Raw genomic sequence first — 16994 nt, forward strand, 5'->3', positions numbered from 1 at the left:
GTTTATATGCTGAGGCAGGCAGGCAGAGGTCAACTATAAACCAAGGGAGATAATATAGCTACCCAGACTCTGAGGTAAGGCTAGCGAAGAATCTTTAAGTTAAACAAAAAAACCTGAAAACATGAAGTTTTTGATTTGTTGTGCATGATATTATGGTTTCCAGGGACTTGAAGTGTTGTCTGGCTGGTGACTCAGGAGTCTGCTTTTGACTCAGTTAGTCTGTCTTTCCGTGGTGGCACAGGTACCAAAGCACATCCTTTTTCAAGGGGTGGTATTCCAGTAGAGGTGCCCTATTTGTCTTTATGTTAAAGTGGTGATCATCATGCTTATGATAGGATCTCATTTCCTTTGAGCACACAAAATCTATCTTGCAGAGATCAAGCCTGATCCAGAGGTGAGTGTCTCAGCTGCTTTTTTGTCTGAGTTTATTGGTAGAGTCAGCTGCTTGTCGTCAGTAACCAACTGGTTTCAGTTTCATCACAGGAAGATGTGAGCCAGAAACAGCATTTAGAAATCAACCAAGGGCTTATGGGAATCTGACCAGTGTCATAGGTAGAAGGCTGAATAGTGCTGAGGAAGTTTCAGAAATGGGGGGGAATTTAAAAAGTGGAGGGAGTGTCACATTTTGAAGTGATGGGGGAGGGGCAAAAAGAACCAAACCATCTCGACAAGCAAGTGTTAGTACAAGGAACACATGGAGGAAAGCTGAAGAAGACACAGACTTAAAAAAAAAACAAAAAACCAACTGTTATCCTTAGGGGTGCTATGAGTTAGCTCTATTAACCACCAAGATCCTTATACCAGAAGATTTGAGCACTGCTTCAAACATTGCTACGAGATCATGGAAACTCTCTTGGCTTACTTTCTGTCAAATCATTTCCAGTCTTTCTACACATGAACTTACCTCGGTCCCCAGATGTGCTTGACTGTCTTCCCTTGTCTGGGCTCGGTGACATTTTGCTTTGGTCTGTTTATTGTGGTTCTGACCTATTAGCCTCACACAATGTCACCTGCAATATATGTCTGTTGGCATCATGTGTCTTGTTCATAGGTTTGATGTTTCCTATATATGAGCTGTCCATTCCTCAGGACACAGATGTCCAGTATTTATTGCTCTAACTGGCCTGTTAAGAAAATTCTCTTTCTGTGGAAAAAAACAAAAACAAAAAAAAACCAAAGTAAAACAGAACTTGACCAACAAACTAATTAATCAGCCCATCCCCCCAAATCCCCAAAGATTCTCATGTCTGGAGAGTAATTGCAGGGACCCCAAAGCAAGCTGCCTGGATTCCCAAGGCAAATGCCCACTGAGCGACTGAACTGAACTGATAATGATTTAAAATTTAGAGTTCAAAACTGTTATGTTTGCAGCAACCTAATATATATATAGCAAAAAGAACTATACTCAATATTTTGTAATTACCTATATAGAAAATAATCTGAAAAATGTATATAACTAAATCACTTTGCTTAGCTCTGAACCTAACACAGTATTGCCAATCAACTATATGTCAATTACAAAAGTTTTCTCAATTTGCTCCTAATTTTATATTTCTAAGTCTGGAATTGATAGATTATCTTTTAGTCTCTATATACATTTAATACCTTGTTCTAGCAAACCTTATTTTATATAGTTCTTTCCTTTGTTTTCTTTCTCTTTAATTTTCATTGCCACCCTCCGAGTCTCATGTTCTTAAATAATAGTCTCGACTAATCTTCCTACTGCTCGATGTATCCTCTTCAAACATCATCTTCACTGTGAAACTGTTGCCCTCCATAGCCTACAGTGCAAAGCAAGAACTCCTAGTTGAGTCTGCTCTAATGTAATCAACATACTTAACTTTAACTCTTCCTACTAGGTTTGGGAGAATCTGAATTCTGGGTAGGCTCGCAACGAGGTGGACTTGATAAGGAGGAGATGGAACATGTTATAAAAGCAGCTGTCAGGTCACCAGTACAGGTTTCTCAAATTCCATATTGAGTTGGCTCACTGTCCTATCAATGTTGGGCATAAGAAATGAATTAAATACCTGGGTGAAGCAGCCTCATGCAAATTTCAGATAAATACTTGATCTCTCTTGTGCTGATGCTAAATGAAATGAGAAGGCAGAAAATGGAAATGGGATTATGGTATAGCAGGCTGGATTTGAGTTAGACAAAGAAGAGAAAAGTTACAGTAAATATTTGAATGCATTTAACTCTAGTAGAACTTTTCTGATGAGGATTGTATGTGCAGTAAACCAATGAAGGACTAAATATATTTGCAAATATAAATTCATACCTAAAGTATTGTGGAGAACTATATGCTTTCTATTTAAGAGTAGACCTAAAAATTTTTTAGCTGACCACAGAGAGTTGGGAGTAGCATGTGAAAGAGAATTCTGGGGCATCTACTTTGAAAACGAGAGGAATGTGTTATCACTTTTACTTCTTTCTCATGATAATTGCATTAGGTGTGACAAATAAAGACTGACTTCCACACAGACGTGGAGCATTTCCCAAAATCTGAGGAGATCAGTCTCACAGTGATCTAGTATAGGTTGATCTTCTTCCTCCCTTTATTCAGCTTTTAGAAAATGGCTTATAACTTTTGCCTTCAGAGATGTAATGTTTGCTTTCCATGAACAATAACCCAGTAGGCCAGGTTTGGCTTAACGTTCTGAAAGATTCCAGCTGTAGCAAAGGTAGAATAATCCACCACCTAAGGGCACATGAGGCTGCATCAGATCTGAAGAATAGAAGTCAGGAACAATCAACGGGCATGTAGACACTGGGGCAAAGTGCTGATTTGGAAACCAAATTATATGTGGGTATTCCTGGCCTAGAATAAAGACTGGCCTCCTGGGACAAATTTCATCCTTTTATCTTTGAAGTAGACTATGAGAGAGGCTCTGTGGGTAGCTTTCTTTCCAGACAAAGAGAAGCTGGTAGAAGTTGGGTAGATGACTCTCATGGCCAAAGAGGTCAAGAATTCTGGGTACATGAGTGATGTGAGATGAGGAAAAGCAGGTGCTTCACACACTGAACATCTTAACTCTCAGCATGGGATCAGTAGCTACCTTTGAACCTTTCTCTTCCAAATCAAATACTAGTGATTTCACTTTGATTACAGGGACAATTACTTTCTCTTACTATAATGTTTTAAGTATTCAACTAGACTATATAAAACTGCCATTAACAATCTGTGAGGTCGATTTGCTGATGCTCAAAGTCTATATACGTATTCTAGTTTCTAGTTCTTGGATAAGTTGGAATTGATAAACTATAAACTGAAATAATCTATCTTCATCCCAATTGACATTTAAAAAATGTCCATTTATCATTCCTACATTATTAAAGTAAGTAGTTTAATGAGAGGGCAAGATGGGGTCTACAGTAATGCATAGTTTTTTGACTAAGGAATAAGCCAGCAGTTGATTTCCTCTCATATTTTTATCCTTATGGTATATGATGAAGCAATAAATGTTGTGAAATTGATATGATAAAAACTGGGATACTGTAACATATTCTGAGTGTCTTATATGGATCTGGGTCTAACCCAGGCACAATTTGAAGCAAAGATAATAATGTTGTATTCTTACTCACCCCCAACCCCCAACCATTCCTTTTGGTTGTGAACAGAGATTATTTTAAATCCAAAAGCAGGATTCACTTAAATGAGTTAATACATTTTTTTTTTTTTCTTTCTGACTTCACTCTGTATGATAGTCTCTAGATTCATTCACATCTCTTCAAATGACACAATGTCATTCCTTTTTATGGCTGGATAATTGGTGCTTTTGAACTGTGGTATTGGAGAAGACTCTTGAGAGTCCCTTGGATTACAAGGAGAGCCAACCTTGGATTGCAAGAAGATCCATTCTAAAGTAGATCAGTCCTGGGTGTTCATTGGAAGGACTGATGCTGAAACTGAAACTCCAATACTTTGGCCACCTCATGCGACAAGTTGACTCATTGGAAAAGAGTCTGATGCTGGGAGGGATTGGGGGCAGGAGGAGAAGGGGACGACAGAGGATGAGATGGCTGGATGGCATCACCAACTCGATGGACATGAGTTTGTGTGACCTCCAGGAGTTGGTGATGGACAGGGAGGACTGGCGTGCTGTGATTCATGGGGTCGCAAGGAGTCGGACACAACTGAGTGACTGAACTGAACTGAACTGAATATTCCATTGTATATATGTAAAAATGATATAGATGAACTTATTTGCAAAGCAGAAATAGAGACATAGATATAGAGAACAACTGTATGGATACCAAGGGAGGAAGAAGAGTGGGATGGATTGGGAGATGGGGATTTGCATGTATACAGTGCTATGTATAAAACAGATAACTAATAAGAACCTACTATATAGCATAAGAACTGCTCATTGCTCTGTGGTGACCTAGATGAGAAGGGAATCCAAGGAAGACGGGATATGTGTATATGTGTGGTGGATTCACTTTGCTGTAGAGCAGAAACTAACACAACATTGTAAAGCAACTATACTCCAATTAAAAAAAGTCGGATTCAATTGCTTGAATCTGGAATCCTAGGTCAAACTATACCCACTATGTTTTCCACAGAGCAGTCCCTGGACAGCTGTGCCAAACAAATTCGTTTGCTTTACCAAGAATGGAAATGACCCAGAATTGACCAAAATTTGGACTTGCCACTCTAGAGGAGGGCTAGTCTCTCAGTTAATGCAGAATCTTGAGTCTCTTTGGCTTTGCTGGTTCTATGTGGTTGAGAGAATTTATGAATCTGAAAAAAGAATTATGTTATCCTATAAAGAATTGAAGTTGTTCTTACCTTGCCTCATTAGTATTCCATTCATCAAAGGGTTATATATTTCTCCAAGGCAGGGTGGGAAAAATTTTCTGAAGGCAGGATGAGAAAGAAACTGGGCGAATGAAGGATGTAGAGTTGTGGAGGTAAAAGGAAAAGAACTAACTTGTGAGCTGTCTTCAAGAGGAATGAATACAAAGTATTAGCTTTCTCTGTTCATGTTTTTCCTTGCAGTTACCTCGACTATGAATATTGGTTTCAATAAGGAAGCAAAATGAATTCTGACAGGAAGGTTGGGAGCTGTGACTGGCAGAAGAAAAATGAAGCCAAACAGCATGGAGGTGTGTCACTCTTACTCACTACTGGGTTTTACCTTGATCTACACTCAGTTACGGAGAAGGCAATGGCAAGCCACTCCAGTACTCTTGCCTAGAAAATCCCATGGATGGAGGAGCCTGGTAGGCTGCAGTCCATGGGGTCGCTAAAGGTCGGACACGACTGAGTGACTTCACTTTCACTTTTCACTTTCACACCTTGGAGAAGGAAATGGCAACCCACTCCAGTGTTCTTGCCTGGAGAATCCCAGGGACGGGGGAGCCTGGTGGGCTTCCGTCTGTGGGGTCACACAGAGTCGGACACGACTGAAGTGACTTAGCAGCAGCAGCAGCACACTCAGTTATCAACATCTTTTCAAAATGCGTGTCACTCATTTGTGAAATAGCATACATGTCTTGACATTGAAGTAATGGATGAACTTTCAGGTACATTTTTTTGAAGTTAGCCTCTCTCCTTTTCTTTCCACACTGTGAATTCATTAGTATATCTGTCCATTCAAGAGTCATCCACTGAGAGCTCATTATGTGATAGGCACAGTGGTAAGCACTGTAGATTATCAAACACTTAGTTCCTAGAAATTTTATAACAGTAAACAATTTGCTTTTTTTAAAAAAAATTTTGCTTTTATTCTAAAATTTGTTTTGGTTTTATGACTCATGCTAAAGGTTTCAAACCAAGAATCCCCAAATGAATAAAGAAGGTGGAGATATTTGTGATGATTTATAGCTTTTTAGATCTGCATTGCATTGAACTCATAAAGGCACTACCATATTCATTATTTAAAATATTGCAAGCCAATTATGAGTAAGATAGGCTCCTGACTGACTCCAGAGGTGCCCTAGTTGTTGCTCAGAAGTCAAAGTACTAGCCTTTTTTGTTCTGTTTTCTCTGTGTTATCTGTATAACAGTTACAGAAAATGAATCCTTGTATTTGTCAGTATGAATTTTATGCCTATTACTATTTATGGTGTAATGCTACAGTAATACCTGCATAAACTCACAGGCATGGATTTAAGAAATGTGAAGGGAAAAGGAGACCATGAATCAAAAAAGCAGTGTTGAAATAACACAGAAAGAAATTGATAAAAGCAAGAAGTACACATCCTTAGGTGGGAGGATGGAAGAGAAACAAAATTGTAATTATCATTTAAAGGACTCATGAATAAATTACCCTTTTCATGGTCACAGTGAAAGAAATACAGGTGATGAGGGCTTCCAGTGGAAAGGAAGAATGGCAAGGAAGGGTTAGTAGGTGACTTGTCTCCCTCCTGAGAAGGAAAAAAAAGTGAAAACCTGAGCAATGGAGGTGATGGAATTCCAGTTGAGCTATTTCAAATCCTGAAAGATGATGCTGTGAAAGTGCTGCACTCAATATGCCAGCAAATTTGGAAAACTCAGCAGTGGCCACAGGACTGGGAAAGGTCAGTCTTCATTCCAATCCCAAAGAAAGGCAATGCCAAAGAATGCTCAAAATACCGCACAATTGCACTCATCTCACACGCTAGTAAAGTCATGCTCCAAATTCTCCAAGCCAGGCTTCAGCAATATGTGAACCATGAACTTCCAGATGTTCAAGCAGGTTTTAGAAAAGGCAGAGGCACCGGAGATCAAATTGCCAACATCGCTGGATCATGGAGAAAGCAAGAGAGTTCCAGAAGAGCATCTATTTCTGCTTCATTGACTATGCCAAAGCCTTTGACTGTGTGGATCACAATAAGCTGTGGAACATTCTGAAAGAGATGGGAATACCAGACCACCTGACCTGCCTCTTGAGAAACCTGTATGAAACAGTCAGAACTGGACATGGAACAACAGACTGGTTCCAAATAGGAAAAGGAGTGCGTCAAAGCTGTATATTGTCACCTTGCTTATTTAACTTATATGCAGAGTATATCATGAGGAATGCTGGGCTGGAAGAAGCACAAGCCGGAATCAAGATTGCTGGGAGAAATATCAATAATCTCAGATATGCTGATGACACTACCCTTATGGCAGAAAGTGAAGAGGACCTCAAAAGCCTCTTGATGAAAGTGAAAGAGGAGAGTGAAAAGGTTGGCTTGAAGCTCAACATTCAGAAAACAAAGATCATGGCATCTGGTCTCATCACTTCATGGGAAATAGATGGAAAAACAGTGGAAACAGTGTCAGACTTTATTTTTTTGGGCTCCAAAATCACTGCAGATACTGATTGCAGCCCTGAAATTAAAAGACGCTTATTCCTTGGAAGGAAAGTTATGATCAACCTTGATAATATATTGAAAAGCAGAGACATTACTTTGCCAACCAAGGTCCGTCTAGTCAAGGCTATGGTTTTTCCCGTGGTCATGTATGGATGTGAGAGTTGGACTGTGAAGAAAGCTGATCGCCGTAGAATTGATGCTTTTGAACTGTGGTGTTGGAGAAGACTCTTGAGAGTCCCTTAAACTGCAAGGAGATCCAACCAGTCCATTCTAAAGGAGATCAATCCTGTGTGTTCATTGGAAGGACTGATGCTAAAGCTGAAGCTGCAATACTTTGGCCACCTCATGCGACGAGTTGACTCACTGGAAAAGACTCTGATGCTAGGAAAGGTTGGGGGCGGGAGGAGAAGGGGACGACAGAGAATGAGATGGCTGGATGGCATCACCGACCCTGTGGACATGAGTTTGAGTGAGCTCCGGGAGTTGGTGATGGACAGGGAGGCCTGGCGTGCCTGATTCATGGGGTTGCGGAGAGTTGGACATGACTGAACGACTGAACTGAACTGAACTGAGCAATGGCAGTCAACGTCAGTGATAGCAGAGAGAAGAGATGGTGGTATAGCTATGAGGCTTAGGGAGGATTCTCCGACCACCTTCAAGGCTGAGTGTATGCCATGCAGGAGGGTATTTATGGAAAGAGTGGGCCAGCTACCAGTGAAGATGTGGCAAACACAAATGTGGAAGGTGTTGGGGAATCAGACTTAATGTCTCATTTCCGTGATAGTTTGGAATTTTAAATAACACCTTAGCAAAAGTTCCTGGTAGGAGGATTTGTCCCATATTTCAAACGTTTCTCAAGTGCTGGGAAATGGAAGTTTCCAACTGGCAGCATTTCATAATTCTGATAACCTGGGGAAATTAGTATAGCAAGTATAGGTTTCATTCTTGAATCACACACTCCCCTTCCCCTGAAAATATCAGTTTAATCATATGGTTACTTGAGGTGTTAGTTTCAGAGAAGGTTGAGCTACAGCATAGCTACAGCATAGTATAGGAATGATGCATTTTGAAGAAATCTAATGTGTGCTCCTACACTCAAGTCTCAGAGAATCAAAATAAGAACCTCTTCATTTGTAATAAATAATCAAATCTCAAATGAAGTCTATAGCTGTTTGAAAAACATTCTGCTGTCCTTTCTTCAGAGGTTCATGCTAATATATGCCTTGGACCCTCTCTCGACTATGGGTGTCCAATGGTCTTGGAATGAATGGTAATAATAACTCAGCCAATCAGTGCTTGTCTGAACAGTCTCCTGAGAACAGGTGCTGTGAAATACAGAAGGCGAGGAAGACTGGGTTGTGAAGGAGGATGAATTTACTGTCAGGAGTAGTTGGATTTGGACAAATACAAGATGAAAAAGAAAGGTCATTCACCCATTCCAGTGATGGGAGAAGAGAAAAGCAAAGTGGGGAAGTGAGGGGGAAAAAACCCCATTACCAAATTGACAAAAAAAACCCCAAAACCATCTAACAAAAACTAGATTGATGAATGACCTTTAGCTGTGGAAAGATACTATTCTGTTGAAACATGAACTGAAAGGATTTCTTTTGAGGGCTAATTTACATTTTTCTTTTTGCATGGTTAGTACATTTGTCTCTCTGAAAAAGAAAAATGGATCAGCTTGATGTAGCTTGATGTAAGCCATCAGTCAGGTGATCCCTGTGAGAGACATGACTAAAGCCAGATTAAGTCTCATTAGAAGAGGGGACATTTGGGAGCTTGCCTTGAGGTGGTATTTTATTGATACAATTTATGGAGGGATTTTCCTTCCCAGCTGAGTATGGCTAACACTGGTCTTGTTTCAGGGAAACAGGACCCTTCTAAGAGGTGCTGAGGGCATAGGCCCAATATAGTCCAGTGGTACTTGAAGACATTTGTGGTGGGCAAAAAAATCTCCCCAAAGATAGCCTTATCTGAAAACTGTGGATTATATTACTTTACCCATTGCTTATATGATTAAGGTAAGGATCTTTTTTTAAAAATTTTTTTCTAGGAAAAAAAAAAAACCCAATGCCATACCTAAGTTATCCCTCTCTCAAAATAATGCCAAAAGATGGGAACTGCTTTTGTTAATTCATATATATATATATATGACTGTATCACTTGACATGAGAGATTAAGCTTGATTATCCAGGAGGTCCAACCTAATCACACATGCCTTTAAAAGCTGAGAAACTTTCATAGTTGGGTCAGAGAGAGATGTGATGATAGAACAAGGATCAGAGTGATATACTGTGAGAAGGACCCATCCACTGTTGCTGGCTTTGGAAGTGGAGGGAGAGGGCTGCCAGCCAGGGAATGTGGGCAGCCTTTAGAGACTGGAATGTCCAAGGAAATGAGCTTCCAGAAAGAAACATGGTTGACCTCTAGAACGGTACGATAATAAATTATGTTGTTTTAAGGCACTGAGTTTACAGTAATTTATTATAGCAGTGAAAGAAAACCATCTCTTTGTTGTCTCTTGCTAGTTCATTTCATGGATTCTGTCTAAATTATAAAGCGCTGTGTTAAGCTAGCTCCCTAAGGAGAATTTTGACCATAGAATATGATTTTAAAAGCTGAATTAGGTAAATAGGTCTTCCAGTAGATACTTTAACAAGGTAATATAGTCACTCTTTTTTACTCATAAATACTTTTTGAGCCCTAATTATCAGCCAAGCATTTTATTAGGTTCTGGGAGTAAAATCTGAATGAAGATAGACTCTATCCTGCTCTTGAGTAGGAGTTTATGGATTTGTTGGGGAAGACTGACTATCAAACCAGAAATTCTAATGTGTAGAGTGGATAAACTTGCTTTTCTTTGTTGTCCTCACTATGGGAATTTAGAGTTCTTTCCTTTACTAAGTTAAACTAGTCACCCCTCCTTTACCCAATTTTCATCTTCGGCAAATTTGTTTAAATCAGGTTTATTGCCATTTCTCTAGTTATTTTTATCAGTTTTTAGGGGGTTATGAGGCTTATATCTTGTGTATATTATTGGCCTTGATTTTTCCGTTAGGAACTGGTGCAGCATGACCTTGCATTATCCCTCTGGAAAAATAAACCATAAAACAATCCCTCCTTGCACTAGTGCTGAAGTAGGAGAATAAAAAGTAAAAAACAAATAAGGCTACAGCCTCAATTTCAGGAGGTGAGCGAGGTACACACAGAACTTGCAAATAATTTAGCATTTCTTTCTGCTGAGCTGGTTCAGAATAAGTTGGAACAAATGATGAGTGGGAGTTATTTTATGAGTAAAATAATTCAGGTCATAGTTGTTTGTTGCTACCAATTATTTTCTAAAATTAGAAGTCCTAAAGGTGTTGGCAGGTTCTTCTGGTGAAGGCATATCAAGCCACTGGTGATCAGCTCCCGAATTCTGACAGATACATCTACCCAGTCAAGTACCTGGATCAAGAATAACTCGGTTAGTTTTCCTTCTTGACTCCCGTGCCCCTCCTTTTGTTGACTCTACCAACAAAGGGAGGATATCAGGCAAAGGGAATGATACATCTATTACTAAGCAAAAATGTTTGGAAGACTTAGCAGCTGTAGAGTTCTCTGCCTGTTAACATCTAGTCAGATATTTTCATCTGAAAGGATGGTCTTTAATCCCCTTTCTGTGTTTTAAGGTGATGCCCTTTTAAAAACATGGCCCTGATTCATGCAGATTAAATAGTGTTCGAATTGGCCAGAAAAAGAAAATAATAAATAGATGTTCTTATTTGTTTCTGTTGGTCCTTTATTCACATTTCAGACATTGTACTTCTGTGGCAAGTCTAGTCTCTGGCCTCTGCAGGAAGGGTACAGTGACTCTGAAAGGGAGTGTGCAGAAGTGGCAGACAAATGAGAGAAACTACGTTGAGTTAAATCCTTTCAGGGAGGTGATCTGTGACTGTGTGATAAAATGCACAGAGGTTCATTGCGCTTCCTCTTCTCACACATGGTTGCCTTGTCGTCCAATCCCGTCTGTATGTGCCTGCAGAGAGCAAATGACAGCTGCTACAAATTGGAGGTACAGAGAGGGTGTGGTGTGAGAACAAAGGTGCTGGGAGTGGGCATGTGACAGATTGAGGGAAGAGCAGGTGACAAGCCTGGGCAGAGACAAGAAGCAACATTCAGGCTGTGCTGTGCTTAGTCACTCAGTTGTGTCTATCTGTTTGCGACTACAAGAGGCAGATAACCAGAGCCTGAGAATATCACAAAGCTTCAAAGTCAAGGCTGTGAATTGATAAGGGATTTCTCTGTCTTCCATTTTACACATGAAGAAATCATCTTACCTATTCTGTAGATTCAGGTGTCTAACCAAAAATTCCATTTGGGAGGGAAAAATGCCAGAATTCTTCCCCACCCTCTAACAGATTTGTTCACAGCAATTTTTATACCAAGGCAATGTATCAGGTTTGGTGCAGATGACCTGGGTCACCTAGGGAGAAATTATTCCCATGATTCAGCCATGCCTGACACACTCAAAATTTAGATATATAGAGGGGATAAGGAGCCTGCATAGAATATTTAACAGGCAAAAACAATAGAGTCAACCAAAAATCATGAAAACAGTGGTCTCATAAAAACCAAGGAAGAGAGTTTCATGGAGTGAACTGTGGACTCACGGGGAAAATAGCATTAAAGTGTGAAAAGATGTGTCTCCTGGATTTGGAAACATGAAAAAGAAGGAAGTCAGGTTAGAATGGGTTTTTCATTAACTAATTCTTGATGTCGACACACATTTTTTTGAGGACTTACTATGTAACAGAAATTATTCACTGGGTGTTTGAGAATCGATGGATGAAAAAACAGACCTGATGTCTACTTTCATGGTAACTTATGGAGGGAGGCAAATAAAAAATAAAGCAACAATTGCAAAGGCAGGAATGACCTTGGGATATTGGAGGAAGAGAAAAAAGATCATTTCATCTGAGGCATAGTGATTGAATAGGCTTCCTTGGTAGCTCAGCTGGTAAAGAGTCTGCCTGCAATGCAGGAGACCCCGGTTCAGTTCCTGGATCAGGAAGATTCCCTGGAGAAGGGATAGGCTACCCACTCCAGTATTCTTGGGCTTCCCTGCTGGTTCAGATGGCAAAGAATCTACCTGCTATGTGAGAGGCCTGCGTTTGATCCCTGGGTTGGGAAGATCCCCTGGAGGAGGGCAATGGCAACCCACTCCAGTTTTCTTGCCTGGAGAATGCCATGGACAGATGAGCCTGGCGGGCTCCATGGGGTCACAAAGTCGGACACAACTAAGAGACTGAGCACAGCACAGCACATAGTGATTTAACAGAAGGGAAGTATTAAGAGAAAACATGAGATGACCAGGGGCCAGATCACAAAGGAAAAGTCTACTAGATTACATGGTAGGGGACTGAAAGTTTATCACACATAACAATGGGAAGACTTTAGAGAAGTTTTTACATGGGTGCAATGCTATTGATTTTAAGAGTGAATGAGAGGTGAGAAAGTGAAGACTATAAGTAAAGTCAACTTCTTCAAGATATCCTGCTGGGTAGAGTAGTGACTAACATTTATTTAGTGCTTGTCATGACCCGGTCAATATTTTAACTACTTTTATCATCACTAATTTAATACTACCTACTCCTATGATGTACAAAGCTAGTGGAGGTGATGGAATTCCAGTTGAGCTATCTCAGATCCTAAAAGATGATGCTGTGAAAGTGCTGCACTCAATATGCCAGCAAATCTGGAAAACTCAGCAGTAGCCACAGGACTGGAAAAGGTCAGTTTTCATTCCAATCCAAAAGAAAGGAAATGCCAAAGAATGCTCAAACTACCGCACAATTGCACTCATCTCACGTGCTAGAAAAGTGTAATGCTCAAAATTCTCTAAGCCGGGCTTCAGCAATATGTGAACTGTGAACTTCCAAATGTTCAAGCTGGATTTAGACAAGGCAGAGGAACCAGAGATCAGATTGCCAACATCTGTTGGATCATCGAAAAAGCAAGAGAATTACAGAAAAACATCTACTTCTGATTTATTGACTATGCCAAAGCCTTTGACTGTGTGGATCACAACAAACTGTGGAAAATTCTTACAGAGATGGGAATACCAGACTACCTGACCTGCCCCTTAACAAATCTGTGTGCAGGTCAGGAAGCAACAGTTAGAACTGGATATAGAACAACAGACTGGTTTCAAATTGGGAAAGGAGTACATCAAAGCTGTAGATTGTCACCCTGCTTATTTAACTTATATGCAGAGTGCTGCTGCTGCTGCTGCTGCTGCGTCACTTCAGTCGTGTCCGACTCTGTGTGACCCCATAGACAGAAGCCCACCAGGGTCCCCCTCCCTGGGATTCTCCAGGCAAGAACACTGGAGTGGGTTGCCATTTAGAGTAATTCATGTAAAATCCTGGGCTGGATGAAACACAAGCTGGAATCAAGATTGATGGGAGAAATATCAATAACCACAGATATGCAGATGATACCACCCATAAGGCAGAAAGTGAAGAACTAAAGAGCCTCTTGATGAAAGTGAAAGAGGAGAGTGAAAAAGTTGGCTTAAAATTCAACATTCAGAAAACTAAGACCATGGCATCTGGCTCCATCGTTTCATGGCAAATAGATGGGGAAATGGTGGAAACAGTGACAGACTCAATTTTTTTGGGCTCCCAAATCACTGCAGATGGTGACTGCAGCCATGAGATTAAAAGATGCTTGTTCCTTGGAAGAAAAGCTATGACCAACCCAGACAGCATATTAAAATGCAGAGACATTACTTTACCAACAAAGGTCCATCTAGTCAAAGCTATGGTTTTTCCTGTAGTCATGTATGGATGTGAGAGTTGGATTATAAAGAAAGCTGAGTGCCAAAGAATTGATGCTTTTGAACTGTGGTGTTGGAGAAGACTCTTGAGAGTCTCTTGGACTGCAAGGAGATCCAACTAGTCCATCCTGAAGGAAATCAGTCCTGAATGTTCATTGGAAGGACTGATGTTGAAGCTGAAACTCCAGTACTTTGGCCACCTGATGCAAAGAACCGACTCACTGGAAAAGACCCTGATGCTGGGAAAGATTGAAGGCAGGAGGAGAAGGGGACGACAGAGGCTGAGATGGTTGGATGGCATCACCGACACAATGGACATGAGTTTGAGCAAGCTCTGGGAGTTGGTGATGGACAGGGAAGCTTGGCGTGCTTCAGTCCACAGGGTCTCAAAGAGTCAGACACGACTGAGCAGCTGAACTGAACTGAACTCCTATGATGAAGCCAGATCTATTACTAGTCACAAGTCAGGAAAGTGAAGCATAAGAGAGAACTTGGAATAAAAGTCGTTTTCATTTTTACTTGCTTGTTTTTCTTTTGAGAGGACAGAGGTAGAGCTTTTATTTTAATGAGAGAGAAAATGGAAAGTATGAGAATAAATTCAGGTAATTTTATTGATCGACAGATGTTATGAGTCTTCCCCCTTACAGTGTCAATTTTCTCAGTGTTCATCAGCTGAGGAAGGAGTTTCCAGGAGGTGCAGGGTGAAAAGTGACCAGGCAGGAGAGGAGGATATCAACGTGCTGGGAAATGTTTAACAACTTATTTTCTTATTTTCCTCTAAAAGCTTATCCTTTACACTGAGATCAATAGTCTGTGTAGTTAACTTGCAACATGAGGTAAGGATCAAAATGCATTAGTTTTCAAATGGCAATCCAATTTACCCAGTATTGCTTATAAAATGACTATCCTTTTTCTCTTTACTAAATTGCAGTGTCACCTTTGTCAATTAGCTGATCTTATATGTCTGGATCTGCTTCTGGACCCTTAAATCTCCCAACTCCACTGGTCAGTTGAAAACCTGTATTTTTTCACCACCATTTTCAGTCTGTACAATGAAGGCTTAAATAAGATCTCTTGGGTTTGCTTTTACAACTACCAGGAATTTTATTGAGGTCAAGTGTGAATATCTACATATGAAATACAAGGTCCACCCATTACCTTCGCCAAATACAATATGAGGTAGATAAGAAGAGTATGAGGCATTGCTCAGTTTCCCCTATGGGACAGAAAATTTTATTTAACAGCTGGGAATGCTGTCAGCATTCAGCCCTTACGTGCCAGTCGTCCTCAAGATCACTATACACAACCACCTTGCCCAAAGTCACATCCTCTTCCTGGGGTGGCCCACATCAAATGGCTGCTCTTATTGACTGCCAATATCATGGATTGTGAAGCTAAAGGGCTCAGGAGGTAGAGGCACTATGGAGATTAATGGGGCTTTACCTGTGTCTGCTGGTGGAGATGTTCCTCCTTGAGGAACTGAGACCTCTAACTCTAAAGAGCCTTGAGTTACAACAGGAAGCTTCTCCAAAAACTTGGGGAAACTCCCCAAGTGGGTCACCAGGAGTGATGGTAAGTGGGGCCATGTCTACTTCCACTGCTTAGTTCCTGGGTTCATGTATTCAACCTATTAGTGATCTATTAGAAATTGTATAAAGGTCAATGATTTTTGAAGTACAATATTCTAAAGGATGGGATTCTATCCTTGCAAGGTATTGCCTCTGATCTGTCATTTTAGTGAGTTCTCCTTGGTTCAGTATGAGCTAAGAGATTTTGCAACCATGTGCCAACTCCTGTATTTCCTTTGCTGTTGTTCTCTTGATATGAGGTGCTGATAGATAGAGTGCCTGATGAACTCTGGACGGAGGTTCGTGACATTGTACAGGAGACAGGGACCAAGACCATCCCCATGGAAAAGAAATGCAAAAAAGCAAAATGGCTGTCTGAGGAGGCCTTACAAATAGCTGTGAAAAGAAGAGAAGCGAAAAGCAAAGGAGAAAAGGAAAGATATAAGCATCTGAATGCAGAGTTCCAAAGAATAGCAAGGAGAGATAAGAAAGCCTTCCTCAGCGATCAATGCAAAGAAATAGAGGAAAACAACAGAAAAGGAAAAACAAGAGATCTCTTCAAGAAAATTAGAGATTCCAAGGGAACATTTCATGCAAAGCTGGGCTCGATAAAGGACAGAAATGGTATGGACCTAACAGAAGCAGAAGATATTAAGAAGAGGTGGCAAGAATACACAGAAGAACTGTACAAAAACATCTTCACGACCAAGATAGTCACGATAACGTGATCACTGACCTAGAGCCAGACATCTTGGAATGTGAAGTCAAGTGGGCCTTAGAAAGCATCACTATGAACAAAGCGAATGGAGATGATGGAATTCCAGTTGAGCTATCTCAGATCCTAAAAGATGATGCTGTGAAAGTGCTGCACTCAATATGCCAGCAAATTTGGAAAACTCAGCAGTGGCCACAGGACTGGAAAAGGTCAGTCTTCATTCCAATCCCAAAGAAAGGCAATGCCAAAGAATGCTCAAACTACCGCACAGTTGCACTCATCTCACACGCTAGTAAAGTCATGCTCCAAATTCTCCAAGTCAGGCTTCAGCAATATGTGAACCGTGAACTCCCAGATGTTCAAGCAGGTTTTAGAAAAGGCAGAGGCACCAGAGATCAAATTGCCAACATCCGCTGGATCATGGAGAAAGCAAGAGAGTTCCAGAAGAGCATCTATTTCTGTTTCATTGACTATGCCAAAGCCTTTGACTGTGTGGATCACAATAAGCTGTGGAACATTCTGAAAGAGATGGGAATACCAGACCACCTGACCTGCCTCTTGAGAAATCTGTATGCAGGTCAGGAAGCAACAGTCAGAACTGGACATT

At 40.6% G+C, this 16994-nt stretch overlaps 1 long non-coding RNA gene across 1 annotated transcript in view; it reads left to right on the forward strand.

Annotated features, from left to right (window-relative positions):
- Positions 1–16994, forward strand: part of LOC148778744 (uncharacterized) — a 49656-nt gene that overhangs the window by 28621 nt on the left and 4041 nt on the right. The window contains exon 2 of the long non-coding RNA XR_016038198.1: positions 5003–5109. This is a non-coding gene — a long non-coding RNA (uncharacterized LOC148778744). The remainder of the gene's footprint in view (positions 1–5002; positions 5110–16994) is intronic.

This window comes from Moschus berezovskii, chromosome 1 (assembly GCF_049115385.1).
Source record: "Moschus berezovskii isolate FMDL1 chromosome 1, NW_MosBer_1.0, whole genome shotgun sequence".
Classification (NCBI taxonomy): Eukaryota; Metazoa; Chordata; class Mammalia; order Artiodactyla; family Moschidae; genus Moschus; species Moschus berezovskii.